Below are 6,643 nucleotides of genomic sequence, written 5' to 3'. Positions count from 1 at the left end.
TCATGTTTAACAACGAGGCTGACCCCCCGGAAGATGCTGTCCTCTTTGCTCAGATATCACCATTCAAACCACATCCTCGCCACAACGCCCATCCACTCAAACCACCTACCAGTACTTCTTCCACTCATTTACCAATTCCAGATCTCCCATTCCTCAACTCTCATCTCCTCCCAGATCTAGATTTGTTTACAGATCTACGTTGCCCCCTGCCCAAACTTCCGTTAAGTACGATGCCCCCCTGCCCAAACTTAATCTCCTGCTGAATCGTAGGACAGCTGCCCCAACCTGCCCCCTTGTATGAGCCGAAGGGATGAAGATTGCTAAGTCAGCCAGCTATGCTCTCCCCATGCCACTTTGAGTTCCCTAATTTCCTCTTTGCATCTCTCTTAACAGCTCTATTTGTAGATGTAATTCCTTTACATGAACTAAAGCATTTAGATCACTTTGAGTTGTTGCCTTTCGAATTTTTTGATATATATTCGTCAGATCTACGAACATCTAACACTTAGATTCTCTTGAAACTCTTGCTGCTATGTTTATCAGAACCTGTGCATCCCCAATCAAAAAGCATTACCAATCCCACCACCTGTGTATGATAACTATAACATAGCAATCAAACCCCTACGTCAGATGCAAAATTTTTACCTCACTTGATATACGTAGGCATGTCTACATGTTGCACTGTGGCCAAATTCCATACTTCATCAGTTTGATAAAGCCTGATACATATTCAAGCGCAAAATAATACGCACATATTAGTCTTATATGTAATACTTGTCACTCGGATGCTTAAGAAACTACTCTCCAGGTCCAACGATCCATCTAGGCGGGCGTCCTTTGTTCCCTTCCATCCCCAAAACCATCTGCAGCAAAGTCGCCCTCAGCTGTTTTATCCCATCCCGCATCAACCAATCAATAAATATTTGAATTTCTTGCACACAATTATTTTTCATACAAAAATATATATAGTATTGAAGGTCAATAAAGTGTTTAAGAGACTAGCAAATATGCCCGTGCGTTGCAACGGGAGAGATATTTGTTTGCTATTGACGTGTTATCAGAAAAGAAAAATGGGTCTTCACAATGGTAGGCGACAGAGCTAGGAGTTATGGTCTTCTCGCTCGACATGTTTGACACGGGAAATCTTGATATTGGTGGGGTTGGTCGGCGTGGCGAGCACCCAACTAATGTTTATTTCCTCTGGGTCTGCCTCCATCTTCGGGTTGTGCCTGCATCCTCATTTGGTGGCTGCGCGGCGGCCTTCGGAACACGGTTGTTTCGACAACTCACTACAAGAAATATGTCAACTTGTGACCCTCACTATTGGTCTATGAAAGGTCAAAGTTTTTCATTTGCGACCTTTTTGTGACCAAAACCAGAAGGTCAAAAGCTGGCGGTCGTAAACTGAAATTATTGACCTTCTGTAAAAGGTCGTTGGTTCCACGAGCAAATTTTTGGTCACTAGCAACCTCCCTAGGCCATGTAGGCATCCAGCGTGGCAAGCTGATGTGGCACAAGATTCAGCCCGGTCCAATTCGGTTTTCTATATGGGCCTAGCCCAACAATTCAGCCTTTTTAATGTATTTTTTTCTTGTTAATTTTTGCTAGCTACATGGGCTTGGGCCATTAATTCGGCCTTTTTTCTAAAATGCAGCCTTTTACAGTCTACTGATTTTTTATTTTCGTCCTTTTTTTTGCCACTGGTCCCACCAATCAGATTGGTCCCACTTGTCATGCTTATCACAAAATTGATCCCATACATCAAAATTTTCAAAATCTGTCAAACAACCATTATAACTTGGACCCCCTTGTCTTTCCATTTGACGGATATTCAAATCACATACACAATCATTATGTCAAACAATCCAAATAGCAAATGAAATTCGTCCAAAACAACATGGCATTAGTCTATTAGAAACGTTACAGTATACTACAACCCAGATAAGCCTACTACTGCCTACATTTACAACACATAATATGCTAGTCTTTGTTGATATGCTTCACAGCTTCGAACTTGGATTCGCACTTCACCTGTGCAAAAAACAAGAATGAACATATAAGAATAAGAATGTGTACAGAACATCAAATAGTAGCCAACGAGGGATCCAACAACTTATAAACAATAATTGACAGCAAATGAGATGTACATAAATAGTATGACTAACACTAACCAGTATGCGTTCAAGGAGTGACTAAAATGTTCTCACTAGCTAGGATTTTTTTTAGTATACAATATACTGACATGTGCAACTGTTTAAATTGATCATAGAAATGAAAACTGTAGGTGCACTGCAGCCCAGATCATCATATTTGAGCAGTAATATTTCTGTATTACTACACAGCAACTACAGCACTAGGAGTACACAGCAACTAGTAGCAGAACTTATTATTATTATTCTAAAATAAAAAGTGAAGATACACCAGTATATTATCATTCTACTTATTATTATTATTAACCATATCATTCTACTTGTCCAGAATATAGCTATTCATCAAAAATGGGAATTGAATTGGCACATATGACAAACTTAGCATTCAACTCAATCAATAGTACCTATTAAACTACCAGGTGCTTGATTGAATTAAACAGAAACTAACTATTCATCTTGCCATCTACCGTAACAAAGCAACTATGTCATAGTTAATTCTGTGTATGTCACATGATACATGCATCAGGCATAAGGACATCAAGCATCAGGCCCATATATGTTCAGCAAGACAGAGTGCATACCTTTGTGTCGATGCAATGGATGGGGCTGTAGTTAAACATATGGTCTGCATCATCGTTGACGCTGGGCGTCCCATGTACTTGTCCATTTAGAAGTATGCCATGCAAAATGTTACACAAGCAAGTATTATTATAAGGTAGAGCTTCTACGGTACATGCAAGCTTTAGATATGAAGGACCAAGCAAACTATTCTGGAAAATATCTAAAGTTAGAGAAAAGCATGTATTGGTCTAAGGGCATCTCCAGCCGTTGGCTCCCTAGGAGGGGCAAAAAATCGCCCCCTGGGGGCGAGCCGGCGCTAAACCGCGTACTGGGGGCGTGATGCCCCCCGGTCGCGGCGCCCACGTTTTTTTTTAAATTCAAATACGGCGCAAACACGACTGAAATTTGACGCAAATATCGGCGAGTTCGTTCAAACTTAAACATATTTTACAAAAGAAGAAAAAAACTTCCGCGGGCTACCCCCGCCGTCTCCCTCGCCGCCCGCCTCGCCGCCCGCCTCGCCGCCTACATGCCGAGGAGGCGGTAGAACCGCGTGTAGTCGCCGCCGCCGTCGTCGTCGTCGTCGTCGTCGCCGGCCCCGCCTGCGCCTCCGCCGTCCCTACTGGATCCCTCCCCCGGTTGGCGCGGCGGGTTGGACGGTCCGGGGGCGTCGTCGTCGTCGTCGCTGTCGAGGACCACGACGCCGTGCTCGTCCTCGCGCCCACGCTTGCGGGCGGCGATCTCCTCCAGGGCCCGGCGCTGCCGGACCATCTCGTCGCGGAGGTAGTCATCCCGCGCCCACCGCAGGGCGTCCTCGTCGGAGATGCCGTGCCGGGCTATCTCCTCGTACTCCGCGGGGAGGCCGCGCTCCGGCTTGGGCTTGACGAGGACGAAGCGGCCGGTGGGTGGGGAGGCGTTGGCGCCGATGCGGACGCCGGAGCTGCGCGTGCGGGCACTGACCGGCGTGTCCTGGGGCTCCGGCTTGGTAGGGCGGAGGCAGGGAGAGCCGCCGGACGACGAGGAGGACCCCCCGGTCTCCATGCGCCTCGGGGTCCAGGAGCTTCCCCGGCGGCGTGAGAAGGAGGGGGGATCAGGGTACTCGAGGCGCGGCGTGTTGCCGCCCTCGATGTACTCGAGGACGGCCTCCAATGTGCGCCCGGGCACGCCCCACCACCGGCGCCGGCCATTGGAGTTGAGCCTGCCGGAGGGCACGGCGCCGTTGGTGGCCTCGAGCTGCTCGGCGTGACGGCGGCGGAAGTACGGCTCCCAGAGCGGGCTGTCGGGGACGTACCGTGGCCCCTCCCTCGCCGCCCGCGGCAGGGACGCGCGGATGCGTGTGATCCTCCACGCCGCCGGCACGCCGCCGGCGCTGATCCTCCACGCGCCGGGCACCCGCATGTCCGGCGGGACCGGGTACCCGGCCTCGTAAAGGAGGCGAGCCTCGTCTTCGTGGAGATGGCGGCGGCCGAAGCCGTTCGCCGCCGCGCCGTCACCAGGGAAGCGCTCGGCCATGGGTGGAGACGGCGAGAGAGAGGAGAGGGAGGGACGACGACGAGAGAGTGTGATCGCCGAGCACGCTGGTGCGCGTCTTATATAGGCCGAGACGCCGCCCGTACGCGTGGCTGCCGTGTGTACGCGTGGCGGGCGAGGGAGGGCGAGGGACGCGAGTCGTCCGGCCTTCACTGCGCCGCCCGTGAGGCATCAATGGCGCAGGCTGACCGGCGCGGCAGCGTGGCAGCTTTGGCATTGATTCGCCGCGGGAAACGAGGCGATGGGGACGACGAAGGGGCGAGAAGAGAGCCGTGTCGCTGACACGGCGGGCCCGCGGCTTTTTCGTGCCAAAAAAGTTTGCCCGGCGCCCCCGGGCGCCCCCCAGCGCGCCGGGTTCGGCCTGAGTCCGCCGGCGCTGTTTTCGGCCCAGGCCGGCGAAAATCGGGCTCCTGGGGGCGCGACTGGGCCGATTTTTCGGCGCCGGCGCAAGAAAAACGCCTGGGGAGGCCTTCCTGGGGGCGCGGCTGGAGATGCCCTAGGAGACTAATATTGCAAGTTCATTGACTGACTCACATCAGATTGACATTCACAAGCTAGCTATTTGCATTTTTATTTAGAACTGCGTCACACCATTTACATAACTAGTTATGTATTGACATACTTATCTAAAAGAACATATATAGAAACATATGAATTTTATTTCTGGATACCAATACAGAAGTACTAAAAAAACAAGACTAAACATTAGTAGAAGGTAACAAGAGCTCATTACACAAGTTTTGCTAGCAACTAGGGGACCCTGGTTCCTATACTGACCACATTTGGGTATATCCTACCCTACCAGTGGCTAAATAATGCAACTTTATGACTGTCATGTTGTACTGACATTTGGGTATATCCTACCCTACTAGCATGTTTTGTTGACGATGTATCACCTAAAAGGCTTGCACTGCCAGAGTGATTACCAGCAGCAGCAGCGAGGAACGGAAGCAGAGTAGCAAAGCAATGCTTATGGAGAACTCGGCATGCATGCAGAGTGACACAGACTCATCATCACACGATATGAATACTGTAAACTCCACACTTACTCGGACACTAGTGACACAAGTGTCCGAGTAATGCAATGCATGTATCATCTTGTGTCTATGCCAACATCTTGCAGCTTCAGATCATCTGAAACCAAGCAACAATGCAATGATCAGACAAGATGTACCTCGTCATATTGATTGACATGTCAGGTATGACATGATATAAGGATATACATATAATGCAGGTGCATGACTTGAGGAATTGCTTTTAAAACACGTGGCTGGAGGTAGAAATATCGATCAGATTCAAAATTAAGAAGAACAATAGAAAAGTTGCTAGTCCCACCAATGCACTAATAACAGTTCATGATGCATCACAGATAGCAGAAAAGGCTTGTACCGCCAGGGTGATTACCAAAACCAGCAATGATGAACGGAAGCTAATAGTATGGGCATGTAGAGTGACACAAACTCAACATCAGACAATATGAATACTGTAAACCCCAAACTCACTCAGACAATGCAATGTTTTGAAGCAAGCTCTATGCAGAGTAATGCAAACTTATGGGACAGATGATTAACACATAAAATGGAAAGCACAGGTGCAGTGACAGTGGTAGCTACTGTCAGGTTCAGCAGGACACACTTAGACACACTTATTATTAATGCTGGTAGAACAGAGCAGTGGTGCTGCAGCAATGGCGTGGCATGGCACGGGCGGGCAGGTAGACATGCCGGCGCGTGCATGGGAAAGAAATGACCTAAAAAATGTAAGTAACAGCTAACATGCACCTACCTTGTGAAGACAAAGGCATTGGGATCTATTCCTCTTGCTCTGATGTTCTCAAAGGTTGCACCAGCATGATTCTTATCACCCCGCTTGGTATAATACACAATCATCAGTCCAAATTCTCTCCTTGATGGCTGAAACAATCAAAATAAGAATATAAATGGATCATATCAAAATAATTGAATTACAATTAGATTATCAGGCGATTCTATCTTCTGTGCAATAAAAACAATGCAGCAGGGTATTATAGAAAAAACAATGCAGCGGGCATCAAACTGACATTATTTACTTTCTCGGCCCTCCATGTCAAATAAACTAGCTGTGCAACTTCCATAGGAGGTTGTGCATGCATAAATATCATTATGCAGATTTTCGAACACGAAAGGATCGATACGAGTTGAAATACCAATTGCTTGCACACACAAAAATACAGGGTCGCTAACTCTTAATCAACTCATATACTGTAATATCTATTCCTGCACATGGGTACAGCTTACAGAATATGCAGAATGACTACAAGAATTGTTCATGTAAATGAAGAACAACTTGTGGAACAGCTAATTTTCAACACTCAACTAGCCAAATGTTTGGGAACTTAAATTGTGATTGAATTGCAGATGGCA

Source organism: Triticum urartu, chromosome 7A (genome assembly GCF_056163025.1).
Source record: "Triticum urartu cultivar PI428250 chromosome 7A, HENAU_Tu73, whole genome shotgun sequence".
Classification (NCBI taxonomy): domain Eukaryota; kingdom Viridiplantae; phylum Streptophyta; class Magnoliopsida; order Poales; family Poaceae; genus Triticum; species Triticum urartu.
Note: the sequence above shows the minus strand (reverse complement) of the source record.